Below are 22,600 nucleotides of genomic sequence, written 5' to 3'. Positions count from 1 at the left end.
AGCCATTCATGGGGATCCACCCCCATAATCCAAAGACCTCCCACAATTTCCCACCTCCAACATTGGGGATTACATTCCAACATGAGATTTAGGTGGGGACACATATTCAGACTATATCATGGGTTTATGCTGTGTTTTGTTTTAGTTTTGGGGTTTGTTTTGGCTCTAAGTGCAGAAATTTATATTCATCTCTTCTTAATTTCATCTTGATGAGAGTATGCCACCTGGAAATCAGATGACTTTGGCTTCATTTTCGATCTACCTACCTCTTACCACAATTGTGAAAATTAATTATAAATAATATGTGGTAAAGACCAAATCAGTTGTTCTCATCTGGGAGTAATTTTACCTCCCTGGTGACATTTGGCAATGTTTGGAGACATTTTTGTTTGTCGCAATTGGGAGCTGCCACTAGTATCTAGTGGGTAGGCCAGGGATGCTGTTAACCGTCTTACAATGTACTGGACAGCTCCTCACAAGAAAAAATTATCCAGCCCCAAATGTTAATAACATCGAAGTTGAGAAACCTGCATTAAATTGAAAATGTTAGTTTCTATCTACTCTAGCGCCAAACAAGCCTGATGAACTAATTTTGAATCCCGATTCTGTCCTTTAATACATTATCTCCTCTTCTCTGCTTTGGATTATGCTTAAATTTGCCCAGCATGCCATCCACATCTTCATCCAAAGTATTAACAGAAATAGCATACAAGGACAAAGTCCTCCAGTCAGGTTGCAGTGGAGGCAGTATACATGGCCATTGAGCAGAAGTGCACTGATATGAATCTGCTGGAGTTTAATTCCTATGTCTATTGATTATTAACTACTGTGAGACCATGGAAAAGTTATTTAATGAATGTGTGCCTCAGCTTCCTTACTTGTAAGATAAAGAGTAATAATACTCCCATAGAGTTGTAGTGAGTATTAAACAGAAGTAAAGCATGTAAAGCATTTAGTCTGATGACTAACCCATAGGAAGTGTTCAGTGTTAACCAATCATTGAATATTCTTTGTTGTTAATGTTGCTGTTGTTAGAGACAGAGTCTTGCTCTGTTGCTCAGGCTAGAGTGCAGGGCAGTTGTACAATCATGGCTTATTGCGGCCTCAAACTCCTGGGCTCAAGTAATCCTTCCACCTCAGCCTCCTGAGTAGCTGTGTAGTATGCACCACCATACACACCCAGCTAATTTTTTAAATTTTTTGTAGAGATGGGGGTCCCGCTATGTTGCCCAGGCTGGTCTCAAACTCCTGGCCTCAAGCAATCCTCCCACCTTGGCTTCACAAAGTGTTGGGATAACAGGTGTGAGCCACTTTGCCTGGCTGAGTATTCATTAGTTGTACTTGTTTAAGGAGTTGTATATTCCCTCCTCTGTAGCTCAATCAATAACATTATGATACTATTTGTCATATGCCTTTAAATCCTCTCATAATACACATTTTACTAAAAATATTCTCTAACGACTTCATTTCTTTCCTTCCTTCTTTCTGTGGTTTTTGTTTATTTATTTGTTTTTTGAGATGGAGTCTCACTCTGTCACTCGGGCTAGAGTCCAGTGGTGCGAGCTCAGCTCACTGCAACCTCTGTCTCCTGGGTTCAAGCGATTCTTCTGCCTCAGCCTCCCGAGCAGATGGGACTACAGGTGTGCACCACCACACCCGACTAATTTTTGTATTTTTTTTTTTAGTGGAGACGGTGTTTCACCATATTGGCCAGGCTGGTCTCGAACTCCTGACCTCGTGATCCACCCGCCTCAGTCTCCCAAAGTGCTGGGATTACAGGCATGAGCCACCCCGTCCGGCCCTTTCTGTGTTTTTAAAAGACAACTGTCAGAACTCCAGAAGCCTGAGCTTTTACTACCTTAAATGTTCTCTTTGAAATGACTGTAGGTGCTTTCTGATTTATGAGTTGAAAAAAATGTGTTACAAATTTAATGAGACAATGCACGTAAACCACTTATCACTGAAATCGCCACATCCAATGCATTCAGAAATGTCAACTCATTGTTATTAAAAGTATCACTACTCTTTTTTTTTTTTTTTTTTTTTTTTTGAGACAGAGTCTTGCTCTGTAACCCAGGCTGGAGTGCAGTGGCACGATCTCGGCTCACTGCAAGCTCCGCCTCCCGGGTTCACGCCATTCTCCCCCCTCAGCCTCCCGAGTAGCTGGGACTACAGAAGCCCGCCACCACGCCCGGCTAATTTTTTGTATTTTTAGTAGAGACGGGTTTTCACCGTGTTAGCCAGGATGGTCTCGATCTCCTGACCTCGTGATCCGCCCACCTCGGCCTCCCAAAGTGCTGGGATTACAGGCGTGAGCCACCGCGCCCGGCCACTTTTTTTTTTTAAAGATCTTATTTGGTTACACTGGATTTCTCAGTCATGAATATACAGGATAGCAAGACTCTTCTTTTGAAGAGGTGTTCAAAATATTTTAAATCGCAAATGCATCAGCCTGAGTTTCCTACTTGAGAGAAGTATTTGGGTTGAGAATCCTTAGAAAAGTGGCCAAGGGAGTCCAAGGAGGGGCTTAGGTGATGCGGGGGAAGGGGCCACTGTCAAGGGATGGAGCTTGGATGTCGTAAAAAGTTGGGGCTGGCCTTGGAGTTCTAGAGCCTAAGAGAAGGAAGGCCTGAGCGATATAGGCAATCAGAGCTCCATAGAGAGGCAAGATTAGAGAGATGTAAGACGAAGAGCTGAGCCTCAGTCTCCCGCTGACCCCACACCTCTAGCAGTGGCACAGTGCGAGAAAGCAGAGCTGACAGGCGCGCAGGCGCAGCGTGTACTCTTCAGGTGTGCCAGGACGACTGCTTCCGGAAGACACCGCGGGCCCAGAGGACGCTGGGAAAGACGACTAGGTGCTTTCTGCAGATGCTAGTGCTTCATTGCCCACTGCAACTGCCTTTCTCCTGGGTATTGGGATCAGACAGTGGTGAGTCAATAGATGACTGCATCTACGAGTAAATAAACACACAGGGCTGATAGTCCGATGGCATCTTCAGAGGCACAGGTGCAAAAAGGGACCTGGCTGGCCTCAGGCTTGTCCACCTGGATCCCTGAGGTGCAGGTGGAACAGAGAAGCCTCAGAGGCTGAAGAAGGTGATCTGCTGAAAAGACCAATTTTTATTTTATTTTGTTATATGAGAAACCCATATGACATAAAACAGCATTCTATCCATTTTAAAGGATACACTTCAGTGTCATTAAGTACATTCACAAGCCATCTTTATTGTTAAAATAAATTTTTATTTTATTTCGTTGTTAAAATAAATTTTTATTTTATTTCGTTGTTAAAATAAATTTTTATTTTATTTCGTTGTTAAAATAAATTTTTATTTTATTTCGTTGTTAAAATAAATTTTTATTTTATTTTATTGTTAAAATAAATTTTTATTTTATTTTATTGTTAAATTTTTATTTTATTGTTAAAATAAATTCTAACAATAAGAAACATTTATTGAAGTCTTACTGTGTTACAGTGCAACACTATGAATAAAATTCAGAGTCCTTATCCTGGCTTACAATGAGTTACTTTGACCTTCCTGCAGGATTGGAAAGTATTCCTTCTTCAAAATAGTATCTGTTCAGTTTAATTTGCATTTCATTTCCCTGGTGATTAGTGATGCTGAGCATTTTTTCACGTTTGTTGGCCATTTGTTTATCTTCTTTTGAGAAATGTCTGTTCACGTCATTTGCCCACATTTTAATCAGATTGGTTTTTCCTTGCTGGCTTTTTTTGAGTGCCCGGTAGATTTTGGATATTAGTCCTTTATTGGAGTATAGTTTGCAAATATTTTTTCCTATTCTGTAGGTTACTTACTTTCTCTGTTAATTCTTTTGCTGTCCAGAAGCTTTTTTGTTTAATTTGGTCCCATTTATTCATTTTTGTTTTTGTTGTGTTTGTTTTTGGGGGCTTGTTGGTCACCAATTGGTCTAGGTGCAGCAGAGAGCATATCACTCAGCCCAGAGAAAGGGTGAGAATGTCTTTTACAAAGGGTAGTTACATCTTGTTAGGAATAAGGTATTGTATGGAAATTTACATATGTGTAGAAGGATGAGTAGCCAGAAAGTGAACAGTGCAGACTTTTAAACTATGGCTCTTAGCAGCCAATTTGCAGGAATCTCAAAGGGCAGAGGAATATTTGAAGTTTGTCATGTGTCAGCAAAACCAGGCGGTAGGAAATGCTGCGATTGTTATGACGAAACTTTAGACAAATTAAATTGAGCAAACTTTGAGTAAAGAATGATTCATGAACTGTGCAGCCCACAGAACCAGAACAGGTTCAGAGTGACTCCTGGGCTGCCACATGATAAGACAACATTTGTGTGCAGAAGATGGAAGTGAGAAATAGCTGAATTGGTTATTGCTTGGTGTTTGCCTTATGTCAACATGATTTTAACAGTTGGCAGCCTATGACTGGCCAAAACCCTGTAATTGGTACAAGAGTAGGTTACAGTGTTTATACATCCTGTTAGATTATTCTCACTATGTATGGAGAGACGTTTAGGCCAAACTTAAGTAAGAAGGCAGCTTTAGTCTAAAATTAACAAGATAAAGACCTAAAGGAAGAGAGGCAACATGCATGGCAGGGGAATATCTAGGTGTTAGGGGAATGTGAATTCCAGGAAACAAGCGCAAGTTCCCTGAGACAGAAACATCCTAATGTGTTTGAGAAAGAGCCAGGAGGTTAATTTTTGGGGAGGGAGTAAGCAAGAGGGAGCATGAGAGCACTTGCATGCCACGGAAAAGATTTTGGATTTTTTTTTTGAATGAGCCAGAAAGTCATTTAATGGTTTTTCCCCACCCCACTCTCCTTTCGGGTGAGAAAGTGGACAGCGATGTAGATCAAGCATAAATGGCCACAATTGTTGAAGCCGATGATAAGAAGGTATGGGAGTTTTATTACATTATCCTTTCTTTTGTATTTGTTTGAAATTTTTCATAATAAAAATAAAGCAATCAAGAACCCTTCGCTGCTGTGTTAAAAGTATGTGGAAGAGTGGCAAGTGTAGAAGTAAAGGGGACCAGTTAGAAGGCTCCTATACTTATCCAGGGAAGGCTTGGGATGTTTACAGTGAAGGTGTTGAGAAGTGGGTGGATTCTGAATATATTCTTAAAGGGGGGAAGCAGAAAGGATTGGTTAATTAGCTGGTTGTGGTGGTGTGGGCATCCTGGGTGTTCCCAGCTACCCAGGGGGCCGAGGTGAAATAATCATCTGAGCCCAGGAGGTCAAGGTTGCAGTGAGCGGTGATCACGCCACCAATGCACTGCAGCCTAGATGACAGAGTGAGACTCTGTCTCAGAAACAAAACAAACAAAAGAAGAAAATGAAAGAAAGGGCTGCTTAAAGGATTTGGATGAGGAATGGGAGAGAAACAAGAATTAAGGATGACTTAGTACCTGGAAAAAAGGAGTACTATAAAATGAGATGAGAAAAAAAGGGGGATGCCTTATTTGCCATAAGCCTAGTATTTTTTCATAAGGTTAGGTTTTTCTTTGTATAAGCCCTTTAAATAAGTTGGCTTCCAATAGGAAGCCATGTTTAAACATGGTCTTAGAGAAAAAAATGAAAAAGGAAGAGCTTTGCTATCATTAGTTGAGAATCCAAAGTTTAGTTTTAGTCTTGTAAACTTTTAGATGTATATTAAAGTAAGTGTTGATGTCAAGTAAACCGTTAGGTATAAGAATCTGAGGATCAGGGGAAGGTCAGAGCTAGAGATATGAATTTGGAGCTGGAAGTATATAGATAGTATTTAAAGCCATGTGACTAGATGATACCACCAACTCTAATTCTCTAATATTCTGTAATTATATTGGAAAAAAAAACCCTCTTTCTACAAAAAGTTTGCATGCACATATGTGCACATTTGTTTTGTTGTTTTTGTTGTGTGAGATGGAGTCTCGCTCTGTTGCCCAGGCTGGAATGCAGTGGCACCATTTTGGCTCACTGCAACCTCCACCTCCCGGGTTTAAGCAATTCTCCTGCCTCAGCCTCCTGAGTAGCTGGGATTACTGGCACCCGCCACCACGCCTGGATAATTTTTGTATATTTAGTAGAGATGGGGTTTCGCCATGTTGGCCAGGCTGGTCTCGAACTCCTGACCTCAGGTGATCCACCCACCTTTGCCTCCCACAGTGCTGGGATTACAGGCATGGGCCCCCACGCCTGGCCACACATACACACACACACACACAACACACAGTCAGTTCTCTGAATGTAGAAACAATAGATTATCTGAAAAATGTAGTCAGAGCTTGGAGTGCACACATATTAATCACTTTTATTAGGGTTTCCAAGTGTCATTTCATAAATTGTGTGGTCTTAGGCAACACCAAATGGAGTCCACTTGTTCTGGCAGCATGAAAGGAAATAATTTTACATCTTGAAGGGTACAGTCGGAGATAAATAAGTCATTCTCTTTTTCAGTATCAGTAATCTCAGCAGTTTCATTTAATATTAATTATGTAGTGTATGAATATGCTAGTCACCCTTCTAATAACCCACCAGTGAAGATGCCCATAATTATTTAAACCGAAAACCACATGTGAGAGCTATGAGAGTCAAATTGTACTTTCTCAAGTCTGAACCTGTTGAGTATTGTGCTCCATGGGTTCTTCTAGATTTTTTCCCCACAGATATTCTGTGTTTTCCAAACTGGCTGATTATTGTAATTGCTAGCAATGATTCTTGGTTCCCACCTTTAGAAACTCCAAGTTAATGTGTCTAGGGTGGAGCAGAGGAATTTGTTCTTCACAAGTGCTCATGTTTGGGAAATACTGCTAAACAGTTTCAAGAAGCATTTGATTCTTTCTCTTGAGATGTGCTTCCTAAGCCTCATTCTCCTGCCCTATTCCAAAGTATTTTTTACTTCTGCTTTCCTTTTGCTGTTGGCAGCAGGGAGCCAAAATCAAAGATAAGATGGGGTGTGCTATGGAGGTGCTAGGTTCAAGTTGTGGGGACTCTTCTACCCTAACCCCCCAAGTTACTCTCAATCTGGTCACCTTCCATAAGCCTAGGTTTCTCTTTATATAAGTCCTTTATGCAAGTAGGCCTCCAATAGGATTTTGTTTTAAACACAATTATAGAGAAGAAACAGAAAAAGGAAGGATCTTGCTATCGTAATTGAGGATCCCACTACCCTCCTGAAGCCAGAAACAATTATTTAGATATTTTGGGAAGGTGAATTGTAGGGTTGACAGAATAATTTTGAGGTTTTTTTCTTCTTTGAGGGGTTCGCCAGGTAATTTTCTCCCATTCAAGGTAATGAAGTTTCTGAATTCTATCTATGAATATCTTAGGAGTGTCTCTGGATCTCATGCTGGGAATCTTAGCCCAAAATCTATTTTCCACAGTCAAGCCAGAGTGAAAATGTGAAAAATATAAATCAGAGCATATCACTCCCCTGTTAATACTCTTCAGTGGCTTTCTCTTGCACTTAGAAACCAGACTTTCTTTTTCCTTTTTTCTTTTTTCTCTTTTTTTTTTGAGATGAAGTTTCACTCTTGTTGCCCAGGCTGGAGTGCAATGGCATGATCTTGGCTCACTGCAACCTCTGCCTCCCAGGTTCAAGCAATTCTCCTGCCTCAGCCTCCCGAGTAGCTGGGATTACAGGCACCCGCCACTACGCCTGGCTAATTTTTGTATATTTAGTAGAGATGGGGTTTCACAATGTTGACTGGGCTGGTCTTGAACTTCTGACCTCAGGTAATCCACCCACCTCGGCCTCCCAAAGTTCTGGGATTACAGGTGTGAACCACCATGCCTGGCTGAAACCAGACTTTTTCAATACTTACCTTCCCCAAATCCCTCCATGAGTTGTCCCATGCTCACCTCTCATCTCATAACTCTCTCTTAATTTCTCCCTCCACTCCTATCATACTATAGAGCTACACACACTGGCCTTCTTTATCTATTTTAAGGCCTTTTTACTACTGTTTTCTGTACCTGCAATATCTTCTCTCAACCTTCACAGGGCTGATTTTACTGTCATAGTTTAGTCTCAGGTACGACAGCACCTTTTTATTTTCTGCATAACACTTATTATTAGCCAGTATTTTTCTGTTTATTAATTTGTTTACTGATTTACTTTTTGTCTTCTCTCACTAGAATTTATAAAACATGAGAACAGGGATCTTATTGGATTCATTGAAATACCAGTGTCTAGAATCATGTTTGCCTCAAGGTGCTCCCTCAGTAAGTATTTGCTGAATCAATAAATGAATAAACAGGAGAGAAATTGGCAGGACTGATAAGGACCAAACTGATAAAGGTGTCTGTCTCAGGGATGGGGGTGGTGAGATTGGAGGGGAAGAAAGGAAAACACTTACACATGTTTTACTTTATATTCTTTTCCACCATAAAAGGAGAGAAATGATTATACGTGATTTTAAATTTCCTTTTGGGTTATAACTTATTTTTCAAATTTTCTAAAATAAACACTTTTACTTGGAAATTACGAAAGTGAAATACAGTATAAATAGAGTATAGTTACTTATCAAGTTTTGCATTTTTAGAGCATGGTAACCTCCACATTCTTGTACAAACACCATCGCCTTTTTTTTTTTTTTTTTTTCACAAAGGACCTAGTCATCTGTTTTGGTGTAAAGCCACATATTGGAATATTTTCTCAATAGGCACCTGTCTGGATTTTCTTAAACAATGCTAAGGGAAAAGCATAAGACTTAGTTGGTCTCCATGGTAACTAACTCACAGCCAAGACTGATCCCTGAGGATAACAACAGAAAATATTCCAGCACTGGAAAATTTTTAAAATTTCCCCCAGGTTGGGGAACGCCCTGGACATTTAGTTATCTGAGCATCCATCTCAAAAAAACCTTCTTTAGTGAAAGGCTGCTTTCCAACTGTGATCTGAATCTAAACTGGGGAAGAACCTGCTATGCTGAAGCTGCCTCAATACAATAGTGTCCCCACTACACAAGTCCTCTCCTGTCAAAATTTTACTTATGTTTTGCTCCTCAGAAAAGAAGTTAATTTTTAGATGGAGTGAAACTTGAATTCTGTATACCCCTCATTAGCCCTTATTTTATTCTGCTTTGTAAATATGACTCTTACATGTCTATTTATTTCCTGAGATACTGATGGAAAGACCAACTTATTTAACAAATATTAACAAATGTGATGGTTTTATTTATTTATTTATTTATTTATTTCTATTTTTTTGAGAAAAAGTCTCGCTCTGTCACTAAGGCTGGAGTGCAGTGGCATGATCTCGGCTCACTGCAACCTCCGCCTCACAGGTTCAAGCAATTCTCCTGCCTCAATCTCCGGAGTAGCTGGGGACTATAGGTGCACGCTGCCATACCTGGCTAATGTTTTGTATTTTAGTAGAGAGGGCATTTTACCGTGTTGCCCAGGCTGGTTGCGAACTCCTGAGCTCAGGCAATCTGCCTGCCTTGGCCTCCCAAAGTGTTGGGATTATAGGCATGAGCCACTGCGCCGGGCTGTGATGGTTAATTTTAATGTATTACTTTGAGTGGCCCATTGGGCACCCAGATATTTGGTCAGATATTACTCTGTGTCTTTCTGTGAGCGTGTTTTTGGATCAGTTTAACATTTGAATCAATAGACTGAGTACAACAGGTTACCTTCTCTAATGTTGGTAGGCCTCATCCAATTAGTTGAAGGCCTAAATAGAACAAAAAGGCTGAATAAGAGGGAATTTCTCCTGCCTGACTGCTTTTGAGCTAGGACCTTGGTTTTTCCTACCTTGAACTGAAACACGTGTGTGTGTGTGTGTGTGTGTATGTTTGTGTGTGTGCATATATGTGTGTATACATATATACATATATAGCTCATATTCTGTTTTGCTGGAGAACGCTAATACAATGAATGAGATACTGTTATGTGTCAAGCCTTAGACTAGGAGATGGGTTCCCCAGCTGTCTAGCTTAAAAGAGATGATAGGTTAGCTTCAATGTGGTAAGTACTTAACAGAATGTTATAATTGCCTAAGGAGTTGAGGGGACTTCACTGAAGAGATGACATAAGCAGGGTTGTGAAAAATGACACCAGATTGACAAGATTAAATAAAATTAATTACTTGGTACATGTAACAACATGGATCAATTTCACAGTCATAATTTTGAGTGAAAAAAGTCAGACACAAAAGAGGACAGATGAATAAAGGTGCTATAGCCATCCTTGAAAAACAAATCCTTCCTAGCACTTTGGGAGGCCGGGGTGAGCGGATCACTTGATCCCAGGAATCTGGGACCAACCTGGACAACATGGTGAAAACTCCTTTCTACTAAAAATACAAAAATTATCCTGGCATGGTGATATCACCTATAGTCTAAGCTACTTGGGAGGCTGAAGTGGAAGGATCGCTTGAGTTTGGGAGGCTGAGGCTGCAGTGAGTGAAGATCATGCCACTGCACTCCAGCCTGGGTGACAGAGTGAGACTCTGTCTCAATTAAATGCAACAACAACAACAAGTTCTTGATACTGAACTCAAAGAGAAAACATCCCACATGTGACCATTGATTATGGTGTTAGCAGTGATATACCTAGCATATATGATGCCCCAAGAGGATCTTTTGTTAACATGCCCCCCTCTATAAAAATTATTGTTTAATAATAATGTAATAATCAGTAAAAATTGTTTTCTTGATATTTTAGCTTAAAAAACAATGAACAATTTCAAAAGAATATATTCAGTTTTACGGATTCTATTAAAATTTAGCAAAATATTTCATGTAGGAACTAAATTTACTCTTACTAAGACAATTACACTTCACAGTTAACATTGTTTAATTATTTTAAAATTTAAACAGAAATAAAAGCTCCAAATAGTCACATTGAATGACAGAATTGAAGTAACCTGTGTTCTGTTTGTTTTTACAATCATTTTTTCATTGTTTTGTTTTGAATTCACTGTTTAGATGCTGGAGTGTGTTGTACCATAGAAGTGGAGACAAGAACTATGTGTCAAGCAAGCTCTATTATGGATCGTTATGAACTTTTTCAAATGAAGGCATGTAGCTGAGACTGTGTGTAATGAACTAACTGTAGAAGTAGAGTTCTCCGAATTAACATATGCAAGTAATAAAATGCTTAATTACACAGTAAGTGATAATAATGTACTAATTTGATAATTACACGTATTACTAAAACTCAACAATAATAGCAGTTGTTTAAAACAGCAGTGATTAAACTTTTTGGTCTTAGAACATCATTGTATTCTTGTAAATTACTGAACTCTTCGCTTTTGTTTATGTTGGTTAAATCTATTGATATTTACCCTATTAGAAACTAAAACTCAGCAAAAGTATTAATTTTAAAATTAAGTTTACACCATAAAAATACATAAACTCATATTAACATACATAATATATATTTATGAAGAATAATTAATTTTCTGAAACAAAACAAAATTTAGTGAGAAGAGTGGTCTTGTTTTACATTGATGCAATTAGAGTCTCAAATATCCTTCTGCATCCAATCTGTTGCCATATATTGTTCTAAAGCAGATGAAACAAATCTGGCCTTATATGAATATGTAGTTCAAGGAGGGAGGGTATTTTAGTAGGTTCTTCAAATAATTGTAGGTATTCTTCTTTGACATTATATCAAAACTTGACAGAAGTTAGTTTCTTACAGGTTAGTTATAATGTGTTCTGAAACCATATAAGTGAACTTTTCATACTATCTCACATTAAAATCTGTTGACTTATCTTATATTCTGAATCAATCTTTTTACTCATGCCTGACTTTGTAGCATCAAGCATTGACAATTTGGAAAATATTACTTCCCTGGTTTAATTCAACTTTTCCACATGTTAACACATTTCTTTTTTTTATCATTATATACAAAAAGTTTATTTTAGAAATCACATATCTTTAAAAAATCACAGAGGATATAAGTTCTTATCCTGACCAGATATTATTCATTATTTGAATGGCAGAGTGTTGTGTGGTACAATTAATGAGATGCAGATACCAAGTCCATATAATATTCCTGGCATTTACACCAGGCTCAAAACATTGTGACTTTTTTTTTTTAACTATACTTTAAGTCCTCAGATACATGTGCACAATGTGCAGATTTGTTACATAGGTATACACGTGCCATGGTTGTTTGCTGTACCCATCAACCAGTCATCTACATTAGGTATTTCTCCTAATGTTATCCCTCCCCTGGGCCCCCAGCTCCTGACAGGCCCTGGTGTGTGATGTTCCCCTCCCTGTGTCCATATGTTCTCATTGTTCAACTCCCACTTATGAGAGAGAACATGTGGTGTTTGGTTTTCTGTTCCTGTGTTAGTTTGCTGAGAATGATGGTTTCCAGCTTCATCCATGTCCCTACAAAGGACATGAAGTCATCCTTTTTATGGCTGCATAGTATTCCATGCAAAAAAAAAATAAACAAACCCCCAAACCCACAAAAAACAAACCAAAAATCAAAAAACCAGCTATTTTTGAAACATCTAAAAGTATCTTGATCTTGTAAATACAGGTCCTGAAACTACAGATCCATTGCTGAGACTATTCCAAAAACTGTAAAACGTGGACATTATTTTAATTCATGAACAACTGAAAAGATCCAATAGAGTGCTGTGGGGTCATTTCAGTATGTGAGCCAAAGCAGAATAATAGGGAAATGTTAAAGCTCTGCTTTACAGTTTAATAGGCTGAAAGCAAAAGGAAAGTCCGAAAAAAGAAGTGGGGAAATTTGGTTGGTAATGTTTTTGGTAGAACTGGTTATCCTTGTTACTATTTAGTGGGTGTCTTTTAGTCTCACAAGAGTAGCACTCACAGATGGCCGGTTCAAATATCAGAGAATCAGAATGCAAAATACAACCGTAAATTTATAGTCACTATGGACCAAAAAATATGGTTCTTTGGAAATCTGAGCTAAAACCCTGTGTTTTAACATGTTAAGAATGCTTAAGATAATTTTACAGATCAAGGAGTTAAAACAATCCTCAAGGATGACTAAAGCAGAATTTTTGCTCAATAACTTCAATAATTTCCTACAGATACTCCTACTCAGACCATAAGGTTTTTGTTGTTGTTGTTGTTTGTTTTTATTTTTTTGAGACAGAGTTTTACTCTTGTTGCCCAGGCTAGAGTGCAATGGTGCAATCTCGGCTCGCTGCAACCTCCGCCTTCCAGTTTTAAGCGATTCTCCTGCCTCAGCCTCCCGAGTAGCTGGGATTACAGGGGCCCGCCACCAAGCCCAGCTAATTTTCGTATTTTTGGTAGAGATGGTGTTTCACCATGTTGGCCAGGCTGGTCTCGATCACCTGACCTCGTGATCTGCCCACCTTGGCCTCCCAAAGTGCTGGGATTACAGGCATGAGCCATCGCACCCGGCTAGGTATTTGTTTTTTGGGATAAATATAAAGCAAAGTTTATGTTTGTATGGGGTATGAGTTTGTATGAGTTCAGCGTTCTCTGACTCAGCTAGAGCTGAATCCAGAGAAATATTGTCATCTTCTAAAAAGTTTCAAGAAAAATAAACCTTATATCAATTGGTTAATTGCATAAATCTTCTGAGAATGCAGTTACTATGTGCATCCATGATGAGAAGTTACAGTTCATGCTGAAGAGAACTGAAAAGATTTAAAATCACCTAAGAACAAAGTCAATAGATATTAATCATTCGTGAAGATAAGCAACGCCTGAGAGCGATAGCAAGCTGACTCAATTTGATTACATCGGATATATTTTCAATTGTTTCCCATGAAATCATAATCTTATCAGAAATACAGTTACTAAAGAAAAGTATTACAAGTATTGGAGGATAATGTGGGCGGTATGATGAAAGATACCGTTCCTATAGTCAGGAAAAACCAGCCATTAATTTTATTGAAGTAAAAAATGTATAACATTAAAGTTGCAGATCTGGGCTTTATTATTAGAATAACATCATTTTGGATAGAATTGAGAGATTCTCTAAAATGCTTTTGATAGACACATTTCATTTTATAATAGTGAAAACACTATATTTATTAATATCATCACCAATCTCATCAGAAGAGTTTTCAAGCTTACAGCAGCTTTCAAGCTCACAGTAGCAGATACAAGTTTCCAACATGCAATTTAGGTTTAAAAGCTCAACTTCTAGATAACAGATATTTTAGTTCTTTTCCTTGAAGTGCCAGGCTTACTTTGGTCATTTTAAAGAAAATTTCTGCTAAATAACTAAGTCTGAATAACTACAGCCTATCAATTGTTTTTTTAAAAGTCAAACTGGTGTTCCATAAAAAGAAAAAAAAGTGGCTAGATTAGCTCACAGTCAAAGTGCTTTTCCTTGAGACAACAGAACGGCTTTATTTTCCATGTCATCACACAAAAAAGATGAGTATGCTAAGGTCCATATTTAATAAAATGTTTTATTTTAAAGTTAATTAATTCATTTTTTCCTAGCTCGAGGTATAGTTGATTAAAAGGTTTTATATATATATGTACTTTGTGAAAGGATTACCACAGTCAACCTAATTAACGTTTTCATCACCTCACCTAGGCATAATTTTTTGGTGGTAAGAACATTTAGGATTTAATAAAGTTAAATGTTTTAGTAAATTTTTAAATTGTAATTGAAATTTTAATTAAAAAGTTAAATGACAATAAATTTTTTTTTTTTTTTTTGAGATGGACTTTCACTCTTATTGCCCAGGCCGGAGTGCAATGGTGTGATCTCTGCTCACCGCAACCTCTGCCTCCCAGGTTCCAGCAATTCTCCTGCCTCAGCCTCCCTAGTAGCTGGGATTACAGGCGTGTGCCACCACATTTGGCTAATTTTGTATTTTTAGTAGAGATGGGGTTTCTCCATGTTGGTCAGGCTGGTCTCCAACTCCAGACCTCAGGTGATCCGCCCGCCTCAGCCTCCCTAGTAGCTGGGATTACAGGCGTGAGCCACCATGCCTGTCCATAAAAAAGTTAAATGAAAATAAAATGTTTACTGCTCCATTAGATATATTTCTTAAGTAAAACTAGGTTTTTCTTATTGTTGTTAACTGTTAGTGTGTAGTGGTGAAGAATACAATGTATACTAGTCTAATCTGTGCCACTGCCTTGATTCCTGCTAAGGAATAAATAGATTTAGTCACCATTGTCTTGAACCATCAGCGCACACAGTCAACACAATGAAAAAGGAAAACAATGTTTTAGTTGTGAAAATATTCTGACTCCATGGACTCTCTGAAAAGATATTGGATTACTCCAAATCTGTGGATCATACTTTCATTTAGAACTTAAACTAATAACAGATATTTTTTCTAGATGAATATTTTATTATGACAATGTTTAGAATTTCCAGTGCATGATAATAATAAAGTGCAGACTGATTTTCAGTGAGTTTTAGTATTGCTTTTACATTTTTAGACAATGAACCCTTTTACTGTCTGCATACAAGGCAGACTTTCCCATTACCTTGCCCCTCGGTACACCACTGGATGATGGCAAATATCTTCTCTCAGTCAGGGGTTTGTCTTTTCCTTCTCTGAACGGTATCTTTTGATGAACAGAAATTCTTAATTTTAGTGAAGTATAATTTGATAGTCTTTTACAATTTGTCCTTTTTATGCTCATCCCAAGATTACATTCCTGGCATAAATCCCACTTGGTCATATTATCCTTTTTATATAAAGGAGAAAATATATATATATAATCATCTCAATAGATACAGATTTGTTTGTTTGTTTGTTTGTTTTGTTTTTTGAGACAAGTCTCGCTCTGTCACCCAGGCTGGAGTGCAGTGGCGTGATCTCGGCTTACTGCAAGCTCCACCTCCTGTGTTCACGCCATTCTGCTGCCTCAGCCTCCCGAGTAGCTGGGACTACAGGCACCCGCCACCACACCCAGCTAACTGTTTTTTGTATTTTTAGTAGAGATGGGATTTCACTGTGTTAGCCAGGATGGTCTCGATCTCCTGAACTCGTGGTGCACCGCCTCGGCCTCCCAAAGTGCTAGGATTACAGGCGTGAGCCACAGCACCTGGCCCAGAAAAATTTTTACATAAAATTTAATACTTCTTTATGAACTCTCAGTAATCTCGGAATAGAAGGAAGCTTAGAGGTTATGCTGATCTTATAAAATTAGTTGGACATGATACCCTCCTCTTTTCAAGTCTCTGAGTTTTCTATAAGATTGGTATTATTTTTTGCTTAAATGTTCAGAATTCATCATTGAAGCTATTTTGATTGGAAGTTTACTTTGTGGGAAGGATTTTTAAATGAAGGATTCAATTTCATTGATATTTAATTTCATTCAGATTTTCTGTTTCCTCCTGTATTAGTTTTGTTAAATTGTGTTTTTTAATGAATTTGTCCATTTCATCTAATTTTTAACAGCTTTATTGAGATGTAATTCACGTCATAAAATTCACCTATTTAAAGTATACAATTCAGTGTTTTTTTAGTGTATTCTCAGAGTTGTGCAACCATTCCCACAACCTAATTTTAGAACATTTCCGTCACCCCAAACAGAAATCTCGTATCCATTTGCAATCACTCCCATTCCCAACCCCTAGCCCTAGGCAACCACTAATTTACTTTCTGTCTTTATATATTTACTTTTTCAAGACATTTCTTAGAATATCTTGAAAATGTGCTGAGACAGCAGAAGTGCTGTATTTTTCATTTCACCACATGAAAAAGATGGGTACAAAAGGGTATAGATTTAATAAAATGTCACTAAATGTCAGTGTATTTTCAAGGGGAGAGGAATTAGGCCATGCCTCTTACTAGGAGGGGCAGCAAAGAATTTGTGGATGGATCTAATCTACCATACCAAATATACCACATCTGTTGGACCATAGTTCTGTTTTTATCTATTTGCATCTTTCCCAATTCCTCAGGTCAACAGATCCATATTTGCATCTTTCCCAATTCCTCAGGTTGACAGATCCATATTCTTCCAAACTTATCTCCAGTGTCACAAGGCCTTTCTTGAGTAAGAGGACACCTACATGTTGTTTTTTCTGTGATGTAGTTATAGGCTACGTCCCTTAAAAAAAAGATAAGCCAACCTCTGGCTGATGAACTATAAACTGTCTAAGCTGAGTTGATCTTTCTTTTTTGTACCATGACAGTGTATTGTATTTATGCTTCATCACTTTTTTTTTTGCAATTATTTATGTATGTGGTTGCTGTGCTACTAAATTGACCTCAAATTCTCTGATTATTATCTAAATGTTCTCAGTTTCAGCTAGTTAAGAGCAGTGTAGTGAAAAGTTTGCATGGGAGGAGGGCAAGAATTATTGCCTCAGGGTCATAAAATTGATTTAAAAAAAAAAGGGTGGTGGTGGTATTGGCTTGTGGCAGGACTGGATCCAGGCAAACAATGCCGAGTGGTATCCTTCTTACCTTCCTTTCCCTTCCCCTTCTCTTTTTCTTCTTCCTCCTCCTTTTTCCTCTCCCTTTCCCTTCCTTCCTCCTTTGTTTCCATCTGTGTGGTGGCTTCACTCCTGTAGGTGCTGTTCCTCCAAGATAGATAATTTGGCCATGATAGTACTAGGTTTCCAAAATGGCATCCCCAGGGGTAACTGGAAGTCCTTCCTGATAGTTCCAGAGGAAAATTTCTGGAGGAAAGGTTCTGACTGAGGCCAGGGGGATGGAATACTGTGGTTGGCTAACCCTGTGGTGCTGAGGAAGGGCTTGTCTGTTATCAGAAGTGTGGTGGGCAATTGTCCCTAGTCAAAAGGCCACATTGAATTCATCTCTTTCTCCAGAGATCTTTTGAGTTATTGGCAAACAGTAGGAGCTTCCTAAATGTTTATTGAAGAAAATGAATGAATGAGTAGAAATAAAAGAATGAATCTGTGACTTGAAATGTTTTCCTTTTTGCAAAGAGGCTTTTGACCCTATCACACTCTCTCTCGGATGTTTCTCACTGACTACAGAAGTCAGGGATTTTGCTATTTAACCATTTCATGGCCACCTCTGTGTGAGCTTACCTTAAAGGTACTAAGGCATGAAAGAACATGACTAAAATACCAAATCCCTTGGCTACCTTTGGGGTTTCATCTTCAGTATAGGTCTGTTAGGTCAAGGGTTTAGTTAAGTGTGGTGTGTCCTCATGAAAGTTCCATCTGGAAATCAAAGAGCTTCATGGTGAGTCTGTGCTGGGATTGGGGCTAAAACATAGCTTTGAGTCTCAGCAGCTTGTCATTATCAGCATGTGCTTGCCTCGAGAGCTATGGCAGTTTCTGGTGACCTTATTGCAGACAGCAGTCAATCCACAACTCCTCGCAAAGGCTGGTGATTGAGCAATAAGCTTTTTGAAAACTCTTCCTGAGATCTTTCATTCACATTCACTGTGTTCAGAGAGTAGAGAATTTCAAAGACCCTTCATCATTTCATTCTCACTAGAGGTTATTCCTTTTGTCACTAGTGAGAAAAATCACAGTCAGAGTCTTAGAAAAAAAGAGAAAGACAGGGTAAATGATTTCTGCAGCTCTCACACCTTCCCAGAATAACTCTTAACCACACCAGCCAGGGCCTGGTACATTCTTTGTTTGTTTGTTTGTTTGTTTGTTTCCCCCTCTTGGTTTTATTTAGTTCTCATGTACTATACAATAGTAAGGGAAAATAGTGAAAAATCAACCCACAGCCTCATTTCCTTTAAAAAGGTTTTTCATGTTTTGATTTATTTTGATCCCTCTCATTTGCATGCATTTCAGTATGAAGATAAAAATACCAATTAAGTTTTTCACTTTATTTCAGACCTTTCACCTCACTGTTTTATTTTGCTCTTAATGAATGTCTGTATTGTCTTCATAGATTTATTTAAAGGAACAACGTTATTGATACAGCTTAGTTGCTGCAGCCATTATAATGTTCCTTAATGTCATAAGAAGCAAAGCAGTCATTATGTCCACAGTACCAAAAGGACAGAATCATATTTGTTATTTTTGAAAGCTGTTCTTTTTAAACTCTTCTGGTTTGAGAAGCATGTAACCATGAAGAGTTTGTTTATATTGTATGGCTCATATGCAAGTAATCTTTGCATTTAAGCATCCCAATCTATTTTTCTCTTTTAGGAATTTTAACTGACACATAATAATTATACATATTCATGGGGTACAATGTGATGTTTCTATAGATATATACATTGTGTAATGATCAAATCAGGGTAATGAGCACATTTGTCACTTCAAACATTTATCATTTCTTTGTAGTGTTAACATTCAAAATTCTTCTAGGTATTTTGAAATATATATCACACTACTGTGCAATAGCACACCAGAACCTATTCCTCATAGCTAATTATAAATTTGTACCTGTTGACCAATCTTTCTCCATTCTTCCATCCGCCTCCCTCTCCCCAGTCTTTGGTAATCACTGTTCTATTCTCTACTTCTATGACATCAGCTGCTTAGATTCCACATATGAGTGAGATCATGTGGTATTTGTCTTTCTGTGTCTGGCTTATTTCACTTACCATGATGTCTTCCAGTTCCATCCCTGTTGTTGCAAATGACAGGATTCCATTCTTTTTTATGGCTAAATAGTATTCAGTTGTGTATCTACACCACATTTTCTTTATCTGTTGATCTGTTGGTGGACAATTAGGCTGATTTTGTATCTTGGCTGTTGTGAATAGTGCTGCGATAAACATAGGAGCGCAGATATCTCTTGAACATACTTATTTCGTTTCTTTTGGATATATTCCAAGTAGTGGAATTGCTAAATTATACGGTAGTTCTATTTTTAATTTTTTTTAAGGATCCTCCATACTGCTTTCCATAATGGCTGTACTAATTTACATTCTCACCAATTCTCTCTATATTTTCCAATATTTGTTATCTTTTATCTTTTTCATAGTAGCCATTCTAACTGGAGTAAGGTGATATCTCATTGTGCTTTTGATTTGCATTTCCCTAATGATTAATGATATTTAGCATTTTTTCAAATGACTGTTGACTATTTGTATGTCTTTTGAGAAATGTCTATTAAGGTCTTTTGCCTATTTTAAAATTATTATTTTTTAACTATTGAGTTGTTTGAATTCCTTATATGTTCTGGATTCTTATTTAGAACACATTGCTTGTCCTCTGTAAATGCTGTCAAAGAAAAAAACAACATATTGATAACTTAGACTAGGTTCTTTGACAGTAGAGTTGGTGAGAAGTGCCTGTACTCAGGGTAAGTTTGCAGATAAAGCCAGACATTTGCTTATGAATTGGATGTGGGGAAATGAAGGAAAGAGATAAATTAATTATGTTTGAAGGCCTACTTTGTTGTAGAGAGAAAGATTAGAAATGTTTGCCAAAAAAAAAATGGATCTCTGTTGGCTCAATGGGATAGAACTCATCTTTGAACTGTAAGAGAACAAGAACCTTTAAAACTCACTGAGATACATATATGACTAAAAAAAAAAAATACCTGCAGGAATGGGTGGGGAAACGGTGGATTTTGGAACTTGTTAATACTTGTGATTGACAGGTCAGTGGGATCCATTGCCAAAGTGGTAGGAATCATTCTTAGGAAATTTTGATCACTACTGAGTCAGGTATAGGGATACCCTGTAAATCTCACTTCTGATTACAAAGAGAAGATCTCTTTTCCAAGTCTCTACCAAGTAAATTATTTTCCTTGACATTAAAACAAAAATTGCAGGCTGGGCACTGTGGATCACATCTGTAATCCCAGCACTTTGGGAGGCTGAGGTGGGAGGATTGCTTGAGGCCAGAAGCTTGAGACCAGCCTGGGCAGAAAAATGAGACTCCATCTCTACAAAAAATGCATAAATTGGCCGGGCGTGGTGGCATGTATCTATAGTCCTAGGTACTTGGGAGGCTGAAGTGGGAGGATTGCTTGAGCCCAGGAATTCAAGGCTGCAGTGAGTTGAGACTGTGTCATTTATACTCCAGCTTGGGCGACAAAGTGAGAACTTGTCTCCAAATAATAATAATAATTGCTTTACTTACTTTTCTCAAGTTGACAAGTTTAACTTGACATTGTAGGTACTGAATGAAGGTCATTATCAGGAAAGGCTTAGGTACTGGGAGGCTGATTAAGCACTTAGATGGTAAATTAGTAATTTGGAAACTCTAAGAGCAAATATTGCACTGTGGCTCATTGTTTCTGTTCATGAATGGATTTATTTTTATAGAATAGGGCTGCCCAGGAGAGGAATTTATAAAATCAAATTATAAATGCTTACTTGGTTTCTTAAAGACTATGTGATGTCAGGCAAAGCATTTATCCATCTCTGGCCTTTTATTTCCCCACCTATGAAATGAGATTAGAAATTCCTGCTCTGTCTGCCTTATGGAAATATTATGAGCTTTAAATTAGATGAAGATAGTAATGGTAACACCATTACATTTGACATTTAGTAAGTACCTACTGTGTGCCAGGCACTGTGCTAAGCCAGACACCGTGCTAAATTTAGTGGCTTAAAACAACAACCATTGTATTTGCTTGCAATTCTGTGAATCAGCAATTTGGGCTGGACTCCGCTGCATTGTATTTCTGCTTTTCTTGCCTGGGATCATGCATGTGACTGCAAATGATCTGTCACCTCTGATGGCCTAACTAGTCCTCTATTGTAGTCTGGTCATTGGAAATGGCTACAACTGGTCAGCCGAGGGGGCTTCAACTGGGAGTTTGTCTCTCTTCCATGTGATCTTTCATCCTCCAGTAGGTTAGATCAGGTTTCTTCACATGGGAGTTTCAGAGCAGAATTCCAAGAGGTGAGAGAAGCTGCAAGCTGCTTGTATTCTAGGCCCAGAATACATATCATTTCTACCATATTCTGTTGGTCAAAGCAAATCACAGGATCTAGGTACAACCTAGATCCATGGGGGAAAAAAACATCACCTTTTGATGTGAGGAGTGGAAAAGTCACATTGCAAATGGACAAGTGTATAGGAACAGGAGGATCCATCATAGCCATCTTTGTGCACAATCTATTGTACTTGTCAACATACAATCTCACTTAATCTGAATAGCAACCCTGTTATTCTCATTGGACAAGTGAGGAAACTGAGGCACAATGACTTGTTGACAGTCACTTAGTCAATAAGCGTCTAAGCTGGGAGATGAACCCAGACAGCCTGACTCTAGAGGCCATCCTCTATTTTAATGGTCTTCAAAATGGAAATCACATTGTGGTAGAGATTACTTGTGTTTATCTATACCCAGTTTTTGCCTTCTGGGGCACATGAGAAACCACACTTCCCATCCTTTAGAATTTAATTGCGGCCATGTAACTTGTTCTGGGCCAATGAAGGCATTTAACAGCAGGTGTAAATTCTTCATTCTTTTTCATCCTCTGCCTCTGTGTCCCTAGAAACCGCTGGTTAAAATGGTGGAATTATAAGATAGAAGTAGACTGGATTGCCAAGTTACTATAGGAAAGGAAGCTGCCTGACCTGCAGCAGAAAAGAAATAAAATTGCATGTGTTAAGCAGCAGATTTTCTGATTTATTAATTTAGTGAAGCCAGTTCTTTTCTAATACAAACCTCATTGTATTATTCTGCTTATAAAGTGAATCTGTAATTATATAAAAATTGTAGTTAAAGGCTGGGCACAGTGGCTCATGCCTGTAATCCCAGCATTTTGGGAGGCTGAGGCGGGTAGATTACAAGGTCAGAAGATCGAGACCATCCTGGCCAATACAGTGAAAC

The sequence above is a fragment of the Pongo abelii genome, chromosome 8, assembly GCF_028885655.2.
Source record: "Pongo abelii isolate AG06213 chromosome 8, NHGRI_mPonAbe1-v2.0_pri, whole genome shotgun sequence".
NCBI classification, from domain to species: domain Eukaryota; kingdom Metazoa; phylum Chordata; class Mammalia; order Primates; family Hominidae; genus Pongo; species Pongo abelii.
The sequence above is the reverse complement of the archived record's forward strand: the minus strand, read 5'-3'. Positions refer to the sequence as shown.